The sequence below is a fragment of the Lissotriton helveticus genome, chromosome 9 (assembly GCF_964261635.1).
Source record: "Lissotriton helveticus chromosome 9, aLisHel1.1, whole genome shotgun sequence".
In the NCBI taxonomy this organism is placed as follows: Eukaryota; Metazoa; Chordata; class Amphibia; order Caudata; family Salamandridae; genus Lissotriton; species Lissotriton helveticus.
Genome location: NC_136070.1, coordinates 547,438,618 through 547,460,462, shown reverse-complemented (window position 1 = coordinate 547,460,462; position 21,845 = coordinate 547,438,618). Strand labels below are relative to the sequence as shown.

The window sequence follows — 21,845 nt, the reverse complement described above, 5'->3', positions numbered from 1 at the left end:
AGGACTTCAGCTGCCTCACCACTAACCGGCCTGAGATATCCTAAAAAAACACGTTTTTAACTTCCTACGAAACAGCACTTCTGAGGGCTCTCACCTGATATCCAGCGGCAGCTGGTTCCACATTTTTGCTGCAAGAAAGCCAAACGATCTTTACCTCTCCAAGGCTTCGTTGGGGAGATCTGCCAAGGGCAAGAGGCGTGAAACACACACTCACCTACTACAGAATGCGCACGTACTGATCGTTATCCAATGAGATCTGAGACACAAGGAACTTGCAATGAAAATGAGGGGTCTGAAGAGTTAATGCAACTCTGTGTTACACAGAGAAACAAGCATAGGCAAAGCCAATCAGTCTTGCATTGGCTGCAAGCCTTTTGGCTTTGCCGATGTTTGTTTTGCTTCGTCATTGCTTTTACAACATTTTTTTGTTGGGGAGCTGCTGGCTTCCTCCAATATATATATATATATTAAAAAGCGTGTAAAAATAGAAATATGTTTTAGCCTCTAAAAGCACACATTGCGAAAGAAGCCTCTGGCTTCCTGGAAACTACTTTGTGTGTGGATGTTTTTCTTGTGAAAGAGCAGAATGCCCTCACCTACAGAAAAGTCAGCCAGTGGCTGAAATGGACTGACTCGCTGCCCCATGTTGAATGCTGTAGTGGGCATAAGACAAAGACCAATTACACAACAAATGTAAATGTCCAGTATTTGTAAAGCATGAACAATTACCCGAAGATGTCAAGGCGCTGGGGGTCCTCGGGAAGATTAAGCAAGCTATTGCCCAGAGTCACATGGTGCTGGGCTGATCTGCCGCAAGGGCCGGGGATAGAACCATGAGCCCCTGGGTTCCAGAGTCAGACACCATGGCCCTGCGCCACACAGACTAATAGGTGAAAAAGGTTGGCTGAAAACCCCTTTAAATATATTTATTACAGATATACATTTTTTGTAAAATCAGAAGGTATTAGCTAACACCAGACCTAAAAAGCTACTATGGATTTCTAAAGTGCAATCTTGTCTGTAGGCCTACCTGCCGGTATCCATGTTATTTGCAACCATCAGATGCTTCATGTACAAGAAAAACCATCTGCTTGCATAGGAAGTCCTCCAATCCAAAGGGCAAACTTTACAGGAAGAGAAGAAACATCACAAACCTCTTGCCAATATGTATGCTTCTTAATCTGACGACAACAGAACGTCTTACATCAACGATGTAAAGGTCTCAAACCACCAACAAAGTAGAAAACCATTCTGCACGTTCAATTTACCATACACGCTTGCGCTCATATATAAACCTGGAGCAGAGGGCAGTCCAGACCCTGTCTGGTGGCACTAACGCCCTTCCATCATTCATGCCGAGGAGGTCCTTTTTGGGTACCTACCCAGATCTCAACCTGGTCTATGGGTTATACTCCTGTTGTTTTTACAGGAGGTTCTAAAGCACCAGCTGGCCACTGATCAGAGGCTGCCCTCTTAGTGCAACACCCCATCAGACAAGCTCTTCAATACTGTACATACAAAAAAAAATTAAATTGCGAAGCTCTGCAGGGTGGTGAAAACACACTTGCCCGGCAAGCAGGCGTGGGAGTAACGTCTTTTAGCAATGTGTAGGAATAATGTTTTCAAACAACAATCTCTATTTGAGCATGCAAAGGTGTGGGGCGACGCCTGGGATAATATATGGGTGGGAAGACACGCCTTCCTGTTTGAAAGTATGCAACCACCTAAGTGCCCTCTAAGTCGCTCACGTGACTGGGAACTTGACCGTCATTCGTTGCACTTTTACTGCTTACTGTGCACAAGGGACACCTGGTCCGATTATACCTCACCGTCTTCCTCACATCTGTGACTGGGGAAAACAGGCTCTACAACATACCGAACCTAGATGAAATCTGCACACCTGTGGCTCCATGAGGCCTGGTGTCTAGCTGTCAGGCGCCAGGGCCACCAAAGTGTCTGGTCCTTCCTGTCAGACGGGGAGACAATTAACTACCATAGCTATAGACTCAACTTTCAAGGGCAGTGTCAGATCCCTGCCAAGGGTGCCACGGTAGGCAGGGAAGGGCTCCTGGGCAGTGCTTTCAAGCTAGACACTGAACTCTATACAGACCAGCTCCAATACTAAATCGCAACTAACACATTCATGCACTTGCGGTTTGTCAAAATACAGCACATCCCTAGGTAGGGAGAAACGATTATCTCATCGGTTCTTGCATCAGACTTCCTTCCTGGAGTAAATACATCATCTGCCTGCTCCAGGCCTCCAAACACTTGGCGTGCCTGGCGCCGAGCAGGCAAGGCACCGCCTATAGACCTCAGTCGCTAACAACACTTCTACACATACCTGCAGGGAAGTTATTTTAAACTGATCGAAGATTTTACTATGCCTATCACCGGTACGTCTAATCACTGCTCCCACTGTCCTGATTAACTATTGGTTGTATTATGGAAGCTCACTTCGACTGCAAGGGGCCTATTCACATACTCAGGTGATTCGCAATGAGATAAAAAAGTTATTGGTTAGGTCCCATAAATCCACTTCTGTTTTTCTGTTAAAATAGCTGCACTGCCCGTGAACTAAGGCCAGAAGCACATTTATAGCCCTATGTATGGGGCACTGCTCCAGTCACGAAGCACCCCACGTGGTTCTACCAAAAATTCAAACTGAAGAGATATTCCACTCTGGTTTTTGCGGTAACCAACCTCATCCTTCTCCGGGTCCCTCTGCTCTGTAAGGTCGGGAGTGGAGGCCGAGCATTGTTTAGCTTAACACCAAAGAAATATAATGCTCAGTCCTGGTCAGGTCTGCTGGTTCAGTGGACTAATGCGTCCACTGTAGGGGCCTCATGGTCACAGGTTCAAATTCTGGCGGGCCCACTCAGCCTTTCATCCTTCTAAGGCGAAAACATTGAGAACCATAGAATAGGGGTAACAATACACATCTGTTATTCAGCACCAAGAGGCCTTCCTGGGTGAACGTGAGCTTTATACATACACGTTATTTTATGCTGTCACTGGAGTCCACCTCTGAAAACATGGTTGTTTCAGTGCTACTAACTCTGGTCTAGCCCAGTCTGACAGTTCTGCCATATGCAGCACCAAACAATATTGCAAGTGATAGCTGCACTCTGTAAGTAACATAACAAAACAGATAACTATCACTGGGCCTTGTGTTGAAAATGGCGATGTATATGCACATAAGCGGCGTTCATTTGTGTTCACTGTACCCCTTGTTGTATGCAGAACGGATATCGCGAAACACTGACTGTGTTATCCCGCCAGCATAGACCCATGCACACACGTACACGACAGCCATTTTAGGCTCCATGGCCTCTCTGCCCGTTTGTTAAACCCCCGGCACCCCTCCCTGCGCGCACTGCTCATGCATCGGCCATAAGACCCTCTCCCTCTGCGTGACCCTGCCCTAGAAGTAACACTCCTGCTTGACCCACACCCCCCCATTTCCTCCCAAGAACACCCTTCCCCTCTGCTGACGACCCCCCCCCCCAGCTGCACTTGGCCTTTCGACCCGGTCCCAAGTCCTAAGACCAAGCCTCGTGGATGTACACCCCCCCTTTTTTCCTGCCCAGCATAACAAAACCGTGATACGCCAGCCGAAGTGCCCGATCTTATCGCCTGCCTAACCTTTGATCTGATCATCCCCTCCTGCCCTCGTGTCCTGTAGGAATGTCCGGCTGAGAGATCACAATCTTTTGTTACATTCAGGAGGGGAGGATGACATCTGAGCGACTGGTATGGGAATAGGCCTGAAGCTGGGGTTCCAAGCATGCCTTTTCTTACTTCAAAGCGTCTTTATTGTACTAGGGAATGTTTGTGCATCATAAACATGTGTATAAAAGACGAAGCCTCAGAGAAACTAGGGGGAGAGGGAGAGGGTTGGGTAGGAAAGAAAGAGCACCTCCTGAAGACACTATGCGAGTGTCTGAAATGACAGGCTCTCCTCATGAGAAATAAAACTCTGTTCTTGTTTTCCTGCTTCCAGCGCCCGTCTCTTTATTTGGTAATTGTTCAAGATGGGAACTAAGAGGCGTCTTGCGCCAGCAGCCTGGGCATCAGGTGCGTTATGGGCTGACTTTTCCACACTTGTGATAAGACCATATGGGGGACAGACATAAAAGCCAACCAAAATAAGCTCCTAGTAAATGTGCTTTTAGAGAACATCATGACCAAACTAGAAAGCGGTCATTCGTTAGACGCATTTACCTTGGAAGTGGGATGCAAGAGAATCTTTTCTCACTGCCATCAAGACTTAATGATTACTCTTAGAAAGGCTTAACTACTAAACTTCCCCTGGGCCGCCGCGGTTCCCAATCTGAAGGCTGTAGACAAGTCATAAGTACACCACAGCCGTGATGGTTTATGCGAAAGAGATGATCCTTTGGTGACAAGGACTAGGGAATTTGAGCACCTCAACTGCAACGCTGACAGCAGGGCTGAGAGGACGACATAATCCTTCGATATGACTGCATCTCAAAATAACATTATTGATCGGGAGACTCAGAGGACCAGAAGCAATACAGGGAGTTATTCATCTAATAAAGAAACAGAGAAGGACCTGAAGATAACATTGTATCTTTTCTGGTTGAGGTTTCCGCTACCTACCAGAAAAGCAGAAGGGACTCCTATATTACATGCATTTGTAGAGCGTATCGCTACTCATGGCTAATTCATGGCTATCCCAAGGCGCAAAATGCTAGAAATGTGTGATGTTCTTCAAAATGAGTCATATATTACAATCCAGTCAGTCTTTTGGGAAAAGTCATATTGTCAGTCCTTTATCAAATACACATACATTCTGTGGCCCTCAGACTGCCAGGAAGGCAGAATATGATCCATCTGTTACCCATCTTGATTTCCTTTATCCCGAGCACCCTTGGAGTATTAGCATTGCCCCATAATCTCAGTGGGATACAGTGGGCCAATATAGTTTGTAGGAAAGGAAAATCATGGCTATTGAAGACCTAAACATACCCTTCAAAATACCTTGAAGTCTACATATTGCCCGTCATGGAGCCAATGCAGTGATCACAATGCGGTTGTAACATGTGTATGCTAGGTCAGCCACTGAGTAGTGCTGCTGTATCGCTCAAACTTTGCAACATGTCGAGTGGGTACTGCTGGAGGTCAACAAAAATTCAGTTGGTAAAATCCAAACGCAACTGCTCATGGGCAGTCACTACACTTACTCTTCGCTGATAAGCCATCACTTTTTTATTTTTCAAAGTGAGATGCTTTAAGTGAGAAGGGTGCGCCCAGACATGGGCCCCTTGCTTTCTGTGTCACAAGACTCAGACTACAACTCAGTGATGATTCGCAAACATGTTGAAACCAGTCTTGGTTGCAAGTGGAGGAGACTAGGCTTGGCAGTTCATGCTGGAGGAAGATTCCTTCTGGAGCGGGACCTAGTCTCCTTTACATTTGGGTGTTCTATGTAAAGAGTGGCGTTGTGGTAAAAAAACACGCAAAAAACAATGGACTAGAATGCAGACCAGAGTAAATAAAATTATTTTGGGCAAAAGAGGTGTCATAAATGCTCTGTATCGGGAACCAATTATTCACGGTTATAAAGAGAGTCAACATCTGCATACATTATCCATTTTTGACATTCAATAAACTTGTTCTGTACTGTGTTACGCTGGTGCCAGAAATGTCCCTAAGCAACCATAACAGTTTTAAGCAGCTGTGTGGTGTGTAGGAAGATTTCGCGAGCAGGGACAGTGGCCCAGATGTACGACTAATTCGGCCCGTCATGATGGCCCCCTGCCCACTCAACTGTAAACATGGAAGTGCGTAGACTTTAAATCTGCAACTGTCCATACACTGTTCCAAAGAGAAAACAGCAATAGTCAACGGCAGTTGGGAAACCGAGAAGGACTGGTGCTCCTCGGCACGTGGGCCACTGCAAAGGGTGGGGCCGCAGTCCCGGGGCTATGCAGGTGCGTGAGCACGTGCCCAGAGGAGACACAGCTGGTACCCATTACGGGAATTGATATGTGCAGCTGGCAAGCGAAGAGGGAAGGATACCTTGTCATTTAGAGTGCTACTCTCAGAAGGCGCAGATTCTGAAAATGCAAGAGAGCCAGGCTCGTTTCAAAACTATAAATACTGATGAAATATTATGATCAAAAAACAGCAGAGGGACACGATCTGAAAAGAACAAGCTGGTACACCACAAGCAAGCTTATTCCAAAAAAACACAGAAAACGGAAAGATCACGTGCGCCTGATCTAGGCGCCTGATCACAGGCGCGGAAGGACACGTTTAGGCCCTCATTGCGGTTGGCCGGCCAAAGGTGTAATATTTATCACACCTGATATATTCCTAACTGGGTATTGAGCGGGTGTGATAAATACTACCTGTTTACGATAACTACCTGAAAATGGGGCATACGCCCAATTTCATAATGTTGCTGCTTTGCCCAGTTATTTCCTGGGCATTTTTCCGTCTGTAAATTTCAGAAGGTTTTCTATTCCGAAATCTACCAGGGAGGAAATGCAGGTTGTGGGGGACTTATTGAACAATTTGTATTTACAATATGTGTACTAAAAGAAGTCATCACACACATTACAATTAATGGGGCCCACTGAAATCTGGGCATTGGAGCAAAGGCGCACGAGCAGTGACAGCACAGGCAAATAAATATACAGCAAAAGCAGTATAACACGACTATCAATTAAACCCCTGTCTCTCAAAGCATTAAGTAAGGCTTACATGTACTTCCTAACAAAAAATCAAGACAAAATGTGCAGGAACAGCAAAGCCACAAATGCAGGCCTGGGGTACAAAGATAGCCAAGTGGATAAACACGCACACCCGGGGGAAGTGTGCACAAAGAAAAATCACAACAACAGAAATACACACAAGTCTGAATTAGGAGGACACACCCTTGTTCAAGAAAAACACACAAGTGCATGAAGAGCAAACATACTGCAAAACGAGAAACAACAGCTTATGCAGGAATATAACACAAGCAGCTTCAGCAGTTCAAACGCAGTAGGCCAGTGGTTCCAAAACTGTGCGCTGTGGCTCCCTGGGGAGCCGCCAAACCTAGCAAGGGGAGCCGCGCACCAAGCACATTAATGCATTTAATGTTGAAGGGTCTGTTGGCTTCAGTTAAACTAATTTGACTTAAAAGCATGATGTCGATGATTTGCAAGTGACATGCCTAAAGCTGTAAACGTAGTGCTTAATTGATGGCATGTTAAGGGAGATGACCTCCATATTTCACTGGATCCCCACGTTCCAAAACCCCCAAAGTAAGCGGAAGATGCCTAACTAATTTTGTTAGACTCATGAATAGTTTTGGTTTTTTCCAAATGTATTTTACACCAATGCAAGTTATCAGGAAAGTACAGTTGTCCTGCCTATTAAACACTAGTCACTCACAAAAACAAACAGTACACACTGTCCCTCATTAAAAGCTCTTCTAAATTAGTATTTTAAACGTCAATATATCAATGTTATATGGACTTGCCTAACTAGAGTGCATTACTGTACATGCTCAGCCCTCTACCATCTCGACCCACCCTAGGTTACACCCACAGAGTATGCCCACTGAGCTCTCAATGCTGTACACCTGTAAATTAAGTCCAGGCCCACTAACTGCTTAATCCTACAATACCGCTTATGACACCTACCTGCAGCCAAATTCCGTACGGACTCTGCTCACGGACACCTCCAATCTGTACAGACATGGTCACTAGCAGCTTTGCCAACGAACAGCTTAACCGTGATCATTCACCTATGCTATCACTACAGTCCCTGAACACACTACTCAGTGGGGATTAAGGCACATTCCAATTGGCTGACTCCTTTCTAGATACTATTTCTTGTAAAATGTTATTCACCTTCCTTTCCAAATGGGTTACTAAGGGACAAATTAAAGTTTACTCAGCAAACAGGCCACACAACTCACAAGGTCACAAGGACTTGACTGACAGAATTAGGGTGTTTTAGTATGAGATAAGCAGCAGAAAAAATGTTTGAAATCCTAGGATGGTTAATGACGTGTTCCATGGACACTGAATGTGATTGGCACTGCAACAATTGCTCCACAAATTGAAGAAATTAAATCAAACTAATTACAGAAAATGTATCAAAGACTAAAGGAATATGGAGAGCTTTCAAGGGAAACTAACATTCCGTCATGGTCAAATGTAACCATCAATCTCCGACTGATACATGGTCCCACAAACCTACTTTACAGCCAATGTCGACTGCAACAGAGACTAAAGGGGCATATGAACAAGGAAGTGCCGGAGTGAGGCGTTAGCCGTCATGGCTGCACAACGCACTCCGCCACTTCAGAAACGCAAGGCTGCACCACATGTACATGGATTTGTTGCAGCCTTGCGTTTCCCCCTGTGATGGCGCTACACTTAGCAGTATAGCGCCAACGGAGGCACCCTTGCACCATAGTGCAAGGGTCTCTGCCTGCAGGGGAGGATTGTTGATGTGTAGGAAGGTGACACTTCCTGCACATAAACAGTCCTGAAATGCCATTTTGCCACTTCTATGTGTGCTGCTTAATGTAGCTCATATGGAAGTTACAAAATGTCAATTTTTTTAAGGATTGTTTATGTGCAGGAGGGGTCACCTTCCTACACATAAAAAATCCAAGGTGTTTTGCTTTTTCCATGTGCGCTGCACAATGCAGCACACATGGTAATAGCAAAAACGAGGAGAAATACAGCATTTCTCCTCACTTAGCCAACTTAAGACCAGGTTTTTCCTGGTCTTAATTTTGGAGCTGCCTCCTATTTACGCTGCCCTTATAAATAGGGAGCAGTGTCAAAAACAATGGGTGTTGCGGTGGAACCCCCACTGCCCACCCCTTTCACGCTAGGCAGAGATTGAAAGCGGGCCTTTTTTACAAGGCAGCGTTAAGCCACGTTAAGTGGCTTAACGCTGCCTTGTAAATAAGACGCAGCGCCTACCCCACGGGGACGTCACTAAAAGTGACGTTTCGGTGGCGATAGGGGCTTGTACATATGCTACTCAGTGTCTCTTGTTTTGCTTTGTCACACATTACCCTGTGTATTGCTTCTTTAGAAAATCATAATCAAAATGCTATGAGACTGCTGTAATCTAGATTTCCCAGTAAAATGATGGTATTTTGGTATAAGATTACGCATGAGGATGTTATTAAAGAAACAATCTGAAAGTGGACAATTTACGTGGCAAAGAAGTCTACTTCGAAAAGTCCAATAATAGCTCCAAGGCAAGCACAGTACACACACTTCGAGCAGACATTTTGTTTTGTGGTAACCTGCAAAGCTGCGGCATGCAGCAGTGCACATCTTCAAAAGCCTTGTGGTCTAGTCTATATCGAGACCTGGGCTGACTGGTGTCAGATAGCAACAGAACTGTTCTACCTCGAACACACTGTCCTTTGTGGGGGGTGCATTGTTTGCAGATATTATTGGTGCCTTTGTATGACAGGGAAATGAAGATGAAAACACTACAGTTACCTTTTGGAAGATGCAACATCAATTGTCTATAGGAGAAAGCTAAGGGTGCAGCCACACTCTTCCAATTTCTCCACCGACACAGCAAGAACAAGTTAGAAATGTACAAACTGGCATTTTTTACTAAAGAAGGTAAAGTTAGAAATGTATAGTGGGGAGCGGCGAGTGTAGGGCAAACCTAATTCTCTAGGTGGGATTCTATGGGTTTCATGTAGGGTGGTGTCCATTTTGAAAAGCCCTTAAGTAAACCCCACCAACACAGTATAGAGTACTAAGAAGCCAAGTTGGCCCCTAGCTACAATGTTATTATAAATTAACTGCTAATGGATTTTCCCAAGGATCCTCAAAAGGAGGATCGATCAAAACTACAGCCGAATGTCCGTTTTCAAAGATTCTTTTTTATCTTCCGAGGACAGAAAAATGCCCCCTATGACATTTTCAATATTTTTTTACCCATTTGAAACTGTAGCATTTTCCCGGTTAGAATGAAATACTTCTCCCTTCCTTTTCTCCCTCTCCTTCCCCTGTCTTTCTTTCTCTTCTCCTCTTCTCCCTCCCACAAAACAAAATACCTTTAAAAAGCTTTGTTCCTTGGTACAGTTTTTATATCCCTTTTAGGGATTGCTTTGCATATTGTTACATTTTAATATTTCTATCTCTTTTCATTGCCATTTGTTTTTGTAATTATGTTTTACTTTGTATATCCTACTTAATAAAGCTTTCTAAACTTAAAGAATTAAATACTTCTTTCGTGTGGATCAGAGCGCACAGTCTGGCAGCAATGAATGTTACGACAGCATTTCATAGAAAGCCCGGGGACACTAACACAAGGAGGAGAGGCTACCCGACTACATAAAAGAGCTGTAAATAATTTAGTCACTTCGGAAAATGTGGAGCACACCTGGAAAAAAGCAATTTCTAAAAATACCAAAAGGGACAGATGATTGCTGCCTGAAGTTAGAAAATATCGACTTTAAGGTCGAAAAGAAACAATAAATAGGTAGACGAGTGTGGTAAATAAATAATTAATTACCGGGTCTATTTTTGACTGGATACAATATAAACAGATAGCTCAATAAATAAGAGTCAAGATTCGAGGTAGCTGGAGTTTTGCAGGTTTTAATATATCATAAAGGACAGGAACAGGACAACCTGCACGGGAATAGGATGGCAGCTGCCGGGGGCAGGATCGGGACAACAGCTACTTTAATAACAGTGCATAACATATATATACTAAAACAATTGCATTACAGTCAATACAGTAGGCGTAGCAGTGGGCGGGGTTCATAGCAGTCGCGAAAGATAAGGCAGAAAGTAGGTGTAACAAGAGGCGTGTACAGGGCGTATACATAGACATGTGATGTAAACGTAACAGAAGTGTCATAAATGGGGCAGAAACATGGAGGGGGCTACCTGAGGAGCCGGGACCTTTAACCTAGTGGTGCGCGCAAACTGGCAATGACGTGTTACTAGGAGGAACTGGGGGCTATGATTTCTGCACTAGAAGAGGAGACTAAAGTCTGGAGTGTCAGAGCGACATGTACCTAAACACTATCTAGTATCTGATGTTTAGAGAACATGTTGATAGAATCCAAAAGTTATCAGGGTAAAGGCTAACAGACATTAAGACTGGTGCATGCATTATTCTACATGAATTGTGTGTGCGAGGAATATTCAATGACCATTAATACAGTATTTCTCTTACATGGAGACGTAAAGGCTAGACTATGACTGAAGCTATTGATGCGATTCAGTAGCTTAGGAATGCAGAGAAGGAGGGCTGGACTGATAACTAGAATCATAACATACTCTTGGCAGACTGGGAGGCAGAGCCAGGCCGAGCCGGGCACTGTGAGGCAGGAAGTAAGTGAAGGGTCAGGGATGCAGGTGGGGGCTGTATCGCTCCTCGGAGAGGGTTCAGGAGACAGGAGCTGAATCTGGTGTCCGGGCCCTTTTGAGGCCTAGAAACGGGGACTTTATTCTGAATTAACGTGCACACTGTAAAACGTGGCAACATAGGCTTACATAGGCCTAATACTCGTAGCTTTCACGAGAACTGGAAACTGGCATACTAGAGTTGGACACAACTGTAATTGCGTCTTTAATTGATCAGAAAGGGAATACATGCATATTAATCATGCACATATAACATAAGATGGGGGAACACGTAGGGACACAGAACATGGCAAAATTTACTTTTCCACATTCCCTCCTTGTCACTACGTTTCCATCAGGAAACATCAATATTCATGATACCATCTATCATTTCATACAGCATCATTTGCTCGTCTCGAATTGTCTTGGAACGGGACTTAGGACTAGGACTTGGAATACAGGATGTAGCACAAATGCCGCAAATCGCAGGGCCACATTGTAAACAGAGGCAGCAACTGAAAATGATCATTACTGCTATACCTAGGAATGACAATACTTTCCATCCCCAGGCAGATATAATACTCCAGAGCCAACCGGACCATGTCCAGGTGCCTGGATTCTGGTGTAACTGATGGGCAATTTTGTGAAGTCTGGTTATAGCTGAATAAACAGACGGCGCGTTATTAGCAATGAAAATGCAGCAACTAGATCCGATGACTCTACATGCTCCTCCTCTATCGGCCAGTATGACGTCAAGAACGAGACGATTTTGGAGCACGACAAATCTCATAGCAGATTGCTCTTCGGTTAAGTTACCTAGAGCAGAAGTAGTCTCATTCACTACTGCTTCAAGGGTTCTGGTTAACCTACGGATTAACTTACTATTCTGGACAGGGCCTATAAAGAAGAAGAAACCTTTATTGAAGTCTGTATACTGTTCTAGAGTAGTTTCAGTTTGATCGACAATTGGGGACTCGATCTCCCTTCTAGGTCTGACGTGTACTAGATGTGTGTTTCTGTGATAATCAGATGGGGCTAGAAAAACTGGTGGCAGTAGGAAGGCAATATAACAGGTTCCGTCCCAATCGAGGGGCAGACGAACATATGCGGTCTGACCACAAACAAAATAAGAATGACGTGAGGCTTTGAAAATAGATTTCCCACTGTCACTATACTCGACAGTAGTAGTACAATCACTATGTCCTACATGTGCGGAACCATTCTTTCTGACACATAATTCGCCTTTGACTGGTAGTACTGAAATAGCAGGCAGATCTGGAGTAGTATCGGACTGAACATTCAGGACCATAAAATTCGAAGAATAATTACCTAAATCATATACTTCATTTTCTAGATCTAACCCTATTCTATGGGTGAGACCTTGCTTGTCTGGATAACATGTACTATTCAGAAGGGACATATCAGTTGAGGATGACGTTAACGTGGACCATGCTCCACACGAACCATTGTGTGAAAACGGATAAGGAAAGAGTGGCAGAACTCCCTTCGGTGTCTGGAAAGGGGGGAGTCGACCACACACCCAACAATTAGTGGCATTGCTGGTCTGGTGTGAATAGTGTAACATTCTAATAAACTTGTTATTACGCATAGCAAGACGATAGGATAGCTCGTGAGGAGGCAGATCACTAAATGTGTGCTCTACTGTAGCATTAGAATACTTATTTACATGGGAAATTGGAAAACATAAATGTAATGCATAACTTGTGCAGGTAACCATCAAACTCAAAAACATAAGAAAACATAGAATAATGATACATCTGATAGAGTTTTGACTAACTCTCTCACTATGGGGGTCTATCTCATACATGTCAGAAACCTGTCTAACCGCTTCACCCGAGGGGGACTTAGACAATTAAACTGGCTGACTTATTTTACTAGACCTGAGTTTCTTTTTATACTCCTGCTGCGGAGTTTCCTCTAACAGGGGAGGCTTGGATTCAGAGTCAATATTTAGGCAGTCCTTAGAAATGTTCTTGGCAAATGTTTTTTCAGACAATCCATGGAATTTCTTGACGTGGGACAGGTGGACCCACCCCTTGCGGCCTTCCAACTTCACGGCCGTGCGGGTGGTCAGAAGGACTAGTCTTGGCTCCTTCCAACGAGGCTCCAGCGGACTTGAACGATCAAAGTTCCTTACAAGGACTAGGTCGCCTGGAATGACCTCATGCGGTTTCACTTCGGTATTGTCTGGAAATGCGGCGGCAACCTGTGAACGACAAGAGTGTAGGGCAGACATCAAGGAAGCTAAGTAATCTGTCAGCATATTACTGGAAACATCTGTAATACTTCGGGGTCTAGGTGTACCCCACATATTTGGGGGGCGGCCGAATACGACCTCGTACGGGGACAGACCTGATCTGGAATGTGCGACCATGCGCATATAAAATAAAGCGACTGGCAGAGCTACTAGCCAGTCTACACCTTTCTCTTTACAAACTTTGGCAATGCGGATTTTTAATGTCTGGTTATGTCTCTCTACGAGACCGGCTGCTTCAGGATGGCGCACACAATGGAACTTCCACTGGTACCCTAACAGAAGGGAAACATGCTTCATTAACTCTGATGAGAATGGCTGGCCGTTGTCTGAATACACGACCCTAGGGAGTCCATAGCGAGGAAAGAATTCACGAACCAACTGCTTGGCAGTGGTCGCAGCTGTGTAATCTGGGACTGGATATGCCTCTGTCCACCTGGACAAAGCGCATACAACTACAAGGACATACTTGAAACCTCGACATCGCTCCATCTGAATATAATCCATCTGGAGGACTTCAAAAGGGTGGTCAGGAGGTTGGAATCCCCCTTGTTCCACCGGGACACTTTTACCTGGATTGAACTGGCAACATATCATACAGGTACGGACTTTCTGCTTAGCTGCAGCTCGTAAATGCTTGTTGAACCAAATATTCTGGATACTGTCTAACATAGCTTTTTCTCCTAAATGTGCAGGACTATGTGCGGTATTGATAATGACTTGAACCATTGAGTCGGGGAGAAACCATGTGGCTTTTCCCTTCGTCAACCATCCCTGATCTGTCTGGACCCCTCCTTGTTCGGACCATTTCTTGATTTCTTCGGAAGTAGCATGTGACTGTATGTCTATGACATCTTGTGTAGGGTCCTTAACTGTCATACATGTAGTCGGATCTGGAGTGTGTGTCAGTGTCGTGTTAACTGGAATGTCTGGAGTCTGGGCTGTGAGCTTGGCTGTTCGATCTGCTAGGTCGTTACCTTGGGAAATAATGTCAGTGACTTTCGTATGTGCTTTGCACTTCATGATAGCGATAGCTGTCGGTAAATGTATTGCATCTAACAGAGCTTGAATGAGAAGACCATGCTGAATCTTGGTTCCATGAGAAGTCATAAAACCTCTTTCTTGCCAGAGCACTCCAAAGTCGTGTACGACTCCGAATGCATAACGTGAATCTGTGTATATATTTACTTTCAGGTTCTTGGCACGTATGCAGGCTTGGGTCAGAGCGACTAGCTCTGCTGCTTGAGCGGACAGGGTGTCAATACGATGTGTCTCTATAACTTCAGTGTCAGTAGTCACTGCATACGCGGCTACTAGTTCTCCTGTACTTGTTCTCATACATGAACCATCCACATAAAGTGTCAGGTCGGGATCAGGTAATGGAATATCTGTCAGGTCTTGTCTTGGCTTTGTCATGGTGTTAACTACTTCCACACAATCATGTGTGGCAGGATTTGAAGTAACTGACGGTAACAGTGTAGCAGGATTTAGAACGTTGCAGCGTCTGATTTCTATGTGTGGCTGGAACAGTGTCAATTCATACCCTGTTAAACGTGCAATAGTCAAGTGCTGAGTCTGGGTTCGGTTTAAAAGAACTTCCACGGAGTGTGGAACTTGTACTGTCAGGGAGTGTCCTAACACTATGGAATCACTTTGTCTGATAGCTAGTGCTGTGGCTGCAACTGACTTGAGGCACGCAGGCAGAGCCTGGGCTACTGGATCTAAGGTGCTTGAAAAATAAGCACAAGGCTTGTACTGTCCTGCTTGATCTTGTGTGAGAACAGATAATGCAGTACCATTACGTTCTGTGACAAAAAGTGTAAAAGGCTTACTGTAGTTCGGTGTTGCTAGAACAGGTGCTTGACATAAGGCTTTCTTTTTCCATAATGCTTCTTCTACTCGCATGATGCACTCGGCATCCCATGTGCCTGATACAGGCCATCTATATTTCTCTTCGAGATGTCTGGTATAATCAGACCATAAATCTAGATATATTATGGCACTTAAGCCATGCTTATGATACATAAAATGACCTGGACTGTCCCTAGGCGGGACAGGGACTGCTTCCTCGAGCAGCCCTTTTCTGGTTTTTAACTGACGTAACTTAGAGAACAGAGGCATGATTTAGACTGGAGTCTAGACACAATACAATATACGATAAACACAATAATGACTGAAAAAACAAATCACTCATACCACGACATTGAAAACACATGGAATAACATTTATAATAACAGTTCGGACAGAATACTACCTGGAATGCTGAGAACAGAACACAAGAATTTCTCGAGAACAGAACTTACTAGAATTACTAGATGCACTGCTGAAACAGTACGAAACATACCGGTCCCATAAAGAGACACGTCAGGACCCGCATCCACCTAGGTGGACACTTCGTGTTGGATTTGCGTACCCAAACCCACGGACCAGAGACAAATTAATTGACCCTGTCTAGATACTACCCCAGCAACGGTACTCACCGGGCAGCAAGAACGGAAGGCCTCGGACTGGACTGGACTGCTACGACGACGGACTACGAACTTCGGACTTCAGTTACGGGTGGGCCTCCGGATACCTCGGACCTTGGACTCTCGGCTTGGGCTCTGGTCGGGACTCGCCGCGTTCCTCCACCGCCTCGTCTGGATGCTGGACCGCAACCTCCGTCTCCTCCGTGGGCCTGAGGGATACTTGAAGCAGAAATATCTGCACGTGCACGGTATGGTTCCGTCACGGCTGCAGAGGGTCAGGGGGCTTGCGTGGCTTCTGCGGCGCGTGGGGAAAGGGCAAGTCGCTGTTCGGGCGCCATTATGTGGTAAATAAATAATTAATTACCGGGTCTATTTTTGACTGGATACAATATAAACAGATAGCTCAATAAATAAGAGTCAAGATTCGAGGTAGCTGGAGTTTTGCAGGTTTTAATATATCATAAAGGACAAGAACAGGACAACCTGCACGGGAATAGGATGGCAGCTGCCGGGGGCAGGATCGGGACAACAGCTACTTTAATAACAGTGCATAACATATATATACTAAAACAATTGCATTACAGTCAATACAGTAGGCGTAGCAGTGGGCGGGGTTCATAGCAGTCGCGAAAGATAAGGCAGAAAGTAGGTGTAACAAGAGGCGTGTACAGGGCGTATACATAGACATGTGATGTAAACGTAACAGAAGTGTCATAAATGGGGCGGAAACATGGAGGGGGCTACCTGAGGAGCCGGGACCTTTAACCTAGTGGTGCGCGCAAACTGGCAATGACGTGTTACTAGGAGGAACTGGGGGCTATGACTTCTGCACTAGAAGAGGAGACTAAAGTCTGGAGTGTCAGAGCGACATGTACCTAAACACTATCTAGTATCTGATGTTTAGAGAACATGTTGATAGAATCCAAAAGTTATCAGGGTAAAGGCTAACAGACATTAAGACTGGTGCATGCATTATTCTACATGAAATGTGTGTGCGAGGAATATTCAATGACCATTAATACAGTATTTCTCTTACATGGAGACGTAAAGGCTAGACTATGACTGAAGCTATTGATGCGATTCAGTAGCTTAGGAATGCAGAGAAGGAGGGCTGGACTGATAACTAGAATCATAACATACTCTTGGCAGACTGGGAGGCAGAGCCAGGCCGAGCCGGGCACTGTGAGGCAGGAAGTAAGTGAAGGGTCAGGGATGCAGGTGGGGGCTGTATCGCTCCTCGGAGAGGGTTCAGGAGACAGGAGCTGAATCTGGTGTCCGGGCCCTTTTGAGGCCTAGAAACGGGGACTTTATTCTGAATTAACGTGCACACTGTAAAACGTGGCAACATAGGCTTACATAGGCCTAATACTCGTAGCTTTCACGAGAACTGGAAACTGGCATACTAGAGTTGGACACAACTGTAATTGCGTCTTTAATTGATCAGAAAGGGAATACATGCATATTAATCATGCACATATAACATAAGATGGGGGAACACGTAGGGACACAGAACATGGCAAAATTTACTTTTCCACACGAGGATGAAAAGGAAGTCAAAAATTGCAAATTTTTTAGAGACATACAACGGAGATGTGCTCACACTCTATGTGTTTATTTATACACGTCTGGTTTTAAAAGTGGGCAGTCTGTCATGTCACAGGAGAAAAGATAAATATAGACCAAAATTGAAATCTATATTAGATGTCCAGCCGGACAAATTTTAATAGTTAATACAATCAAATGTGGCAAAGGTATCGAATAATTTCCAAGTGGGACACAAGCCTGTGTCCAACTAGCACATATATACAAACACAGAAAAACAAACAAATACAAGGCAAGAGAAAGTCTGTAAATTGATCACAGTTAAAACAGACAATTAATAATTAAGTACACTGTCTGTGATTTCGCAATAAAAAGGTGTTCAAATCATCAAGTGTAAGCTGTCGACGACGTTTCGATCCCTTTTTAATGCGGATCATCATCAGGACATATTAATACATGCCTTTACTATATATATAAAAAGTTGCCAGACATAATACATAACATCAAAAATACATACATAAAAGAAAACAATAGAATGTAAACAGAATGTACAAAAGATAAAAAAGGAAAGAAAAATGCCAAGTTAATACATTTTGAAAATACATATTAATCATAATTCTAACCTAAAAAGAAACCACTCCCTGTAAATTCAAGTCTATACATCTCAGAATTTGTGACTAAGCAGGAACTCGTATTTAAAGTGCTATGTAGTGGGGACTCATGCAGCGTATTTAGGTGATCTGACGAGTGAGTTAATGAAAAGTGCGAGAAATTACTGCTGTGCAAGGTCGTTCAAAACACTTGCTAAGGACGTGAGATTCATGCAGCGTATTTAGGTTACCTGACGAGTAAGTTAATGAAAAGTGAGAGAAATTACTGCTGCGCAAGGTCGTTCAAAACACTTGCTATGGACGTGAAATTTCGTGCTATGGTGGAGATCAAATGGTTTAAACCCACACCATAGAACATTAAGGAACAATAAGGCGCGACATTAGGGATCAGACTCTTCTATGGGTACTAGGCGAAAATGCCTGTACATGCAATAATCTGGGCAAATCTAGAAAACGTGAGGGTAGGACTTTAGAACCGTAAGGATAGGATTTCAGAGCCAATACAAGGCAGGTAGAAAGTCCAGAAAATGCTTACCAATAGTTGGCTCCAAAAATTGATTATATGATGGTAAGGCAATATCAACAATTATGGTTACAAGTAGTCCTGTGGTGCATTCCTGCAGAGTAAATTGAGGGGATGCTCAGATTGTGCAACAATACCGAGAAAACGGCTATAGCAAAATGCATGGAAACCGTCTTACCGGTGGAATGACGTAAAGCCTCCAAAGTGAGGAGTCTTGCGCGTCGTAATGAAGATTAGGACAAACGCCCGAGTCAATGCTCATTCAATTTCACGGTCAGATCCTGCAAAGTAGACCGATGGAATGCTTAGTTAATGCAGAGAGACGTCTTACCGATGGAAAGACGGTGAGAAATCAAATGTAGTGATGGCTAAGGCGAAGTGCATAAAAGCCGTCTTACCACTGAAATGAAGTAAAACCTCCGTGATAGGGGGTCTGGCGCATCCAAAAACGAATAAGGTATGCGCTCGAGATAATACTCGATCTGTTCATGGCGGAAGAATGTCTCCGTAAAAAATAGCGTGAGCAGTGAGACAAAGTCACATGATCATTGTCATGTGATGCGCAGGAATAGAAAGGATTCAGTAACCTGTCTGGGGGCCATCTTGAAGGGGAGGATAATTACCAGAATGTAGTTAATAAAAGCACCAAGTACAACCATATCGGGCACAAAGTGCCAAGAATTATAATTCTACTAGCCAAAAGCACCAGTATAATATATATACTGAAGTCAGGTGGCTGGAAAGCATGATTTAAGCAGAAAAAAATATATCTGCCGAAATACAAAACCACATAGACACTGTTGACTACTGCAATAAGGAAACTCACAGCAATAATCATAGTCTAACTGTTTAACTTGTGGTGTATGATTATTGCTGTGAGTTTCCTTATTAACTTTGCTTTTATTAACTACATTCTGGTAATTATCCTCCCCTTCAAGATGGCCCCCCAGACAGGTTACTGAATCCTTTCTATTCTTGCGCATCACATGACAATGATAATGTGACTTTGTCTCACTGCTCACGCTATTTTTTACGGAGACATTCTTCCGCCATGAACAGATCGAGTATTATCTCGAGCGCATACCTTATTCGTTTTTGGATGCGCCAGACCCCCTATCACGGAGGTTTTACTTCATTTCAGTTGTAAGACGGCTTTTATGCACTTCGCCTTAGCCATCACTACATTTGATTTCTCACCGTCTTTCCATCGGTAAGATGTCTCTCTGCATTAACTAAGCATTCCATCGGTCTACTTTGCAGGATCTGACCGTGAAATTCAATGAGCATTGACTCGGGCGTTTGTCCTAATCTTCATTATGACGCGCAAGACTCCTCACTTTGGAGGCTTTACGTCATTCCACCGGTAAGACGGTTTCCATGCATTTTGCTATAGCCGTTTTCTCTGTTATGTTGCACAATCTGAGCATCCCTTCAATTTACTCTGCAGGAATGCACCACAGGACTACTTGTAACCATAATTGTTGATATTGCCTTCCCATCATACAATCAATTTTTGGAGCCAACTATTGGTAAGCATTTTCTGGACTTTCTACCCGCCTTGTATTGGCTCTGAAATCCTATCCTTTGGTTCTAAAGTCCTACCCTTACGTTTTCTAGATTTGCCCAGATTATTGCATGTACAGGCATTTTCGCCTACTACCCATCGAAGAGTCTGATCCCTAAGGAGGTATGTCGCGCCTTATTGTTCCTTAATGTTCTATGGTGTGGGTTTAAACCATTTGATCTCCACCATAGCACGAAATTTCACGTCCATAGCAAGTGTTTTGAACGACCTTGCGCAGCAGTAATTTCTCGCACTTTTCATTAACTTACTCGTCAGATCACCTAAATACGCTGCATGAATCTCACGTCCTTAGCAAGTGTTTTGAACGACCTTGCGCAGCAGTAATTTCTCGCACTTTTCATTAACTCACTCGTCAGATCACCTAAATACGCTGCATGAGTCCCCACCACCAGGCACTTTAAATACGGGTTCCTGCTTAGTCAGAAATTCTGAGATGTATAGACTTGAGTTCACAGGGAGTGGTTTCTTTTTAGGTTAGAATTATGATTAATATGTATTTTCAAAATGTATTAATTTGGCATTTTTCTTTCCTTTTTTATCTTTTGTACATTCTGTTTACATTCTATTGTTTTCTTTTATGTATGTATTTTTGATGTTATGTATTATGTCTGGCAACTTTTTATATATATAGTAAAGGCATGTATTAATATGTCCTGATGATGATCCCGCATTAAAAAGGGATCGAAACGTCGTCGACAGCTTACACTTGATGATTTGAACACCTTTTTATTGCGAAATCACAGAAAGTGTACATAATTATTAATTGTCTGTTTTAACTGTGATCAATTTACAGACTTTCTCTTGCCTTGTATTTGTTTGTTTTTCTGTGTTTGTATATATGTGGTAGTTGGACACAGGCTTGTGTCCCACTTGGAAATTGTTCGATACCTTTGCCACATTTGATTGTATTAACTATTAAAATTTGTCCGGCTGGACATCTAATATAGATTTCAATTTTGGTCTATATTTATCTTTGCTTTTATATTTGAATTGATGTTTGGGACCATTGTCTCTTGAAACACTGTATACTCCTAAGGTCCCTAACCTATTGCTACTTTGGGTTCCCCTTGTTCTGTATAACATTATGTCACAGGAGAAGGCAGAATAGGAAGTCTCATGTAAAGTATGGATCTGGTGAGCGAGCGCCAAAGACCATTAAAAGAAATGGTCAATTGGACTGAAAGAGGGAGCCAGATTGATAGGCCCTTAGCCAATGCAGCCCTTGTAGTTGATGCCCTTGAACCAAGGCAGTGCTTAATTTGAGCCAGAGGTTTCCAGTGCTTAGCACTGGCAGTTAATTGTCAACACCAGCACTTAAGACAGCTTCCCACATGGTGGTGCTGTGTATGTAATTTGCTGATGAGAACAACAACAGTTGTTTATTAGTTCAATAAATATTAAAAACGATGAATACATGCCGCCCAAAGTCATTTTGATAGCTTTGGAGGTCTGAATTGTCACACCTCTAGGAGTGTGAT

The 21,845-nt window shown here is 43.7% G+C and overlaps 1 protein-coding gene across 2 annotated transcripts in view; it reads right to left on the bottom strand.

The window, feature by feature from the left end:
* The window catches only part of LOC144781530 (cdc42 effector protein 2-like), a 115,076-nt gene that overhangs the window by 56,864 nt on the left and 36,367 nt on the right, over positions 1-21,845 (bottom strand). The window contains exon 1 of one of the 2 annotated variants that reach the window (XM_078660430.1): positions 95-113. The exons of the other annotated variant lie outside the window; for it this stretch is intronic. The gene's annotated coding sequence lies outside the window, so the exon portion shown is untranslated. Of the gene's footprint in view, positions 1-94; positions 114-21,845 lie in introns of those variants that run through there. 2 annotated transcript variants of the gene reach the window in all.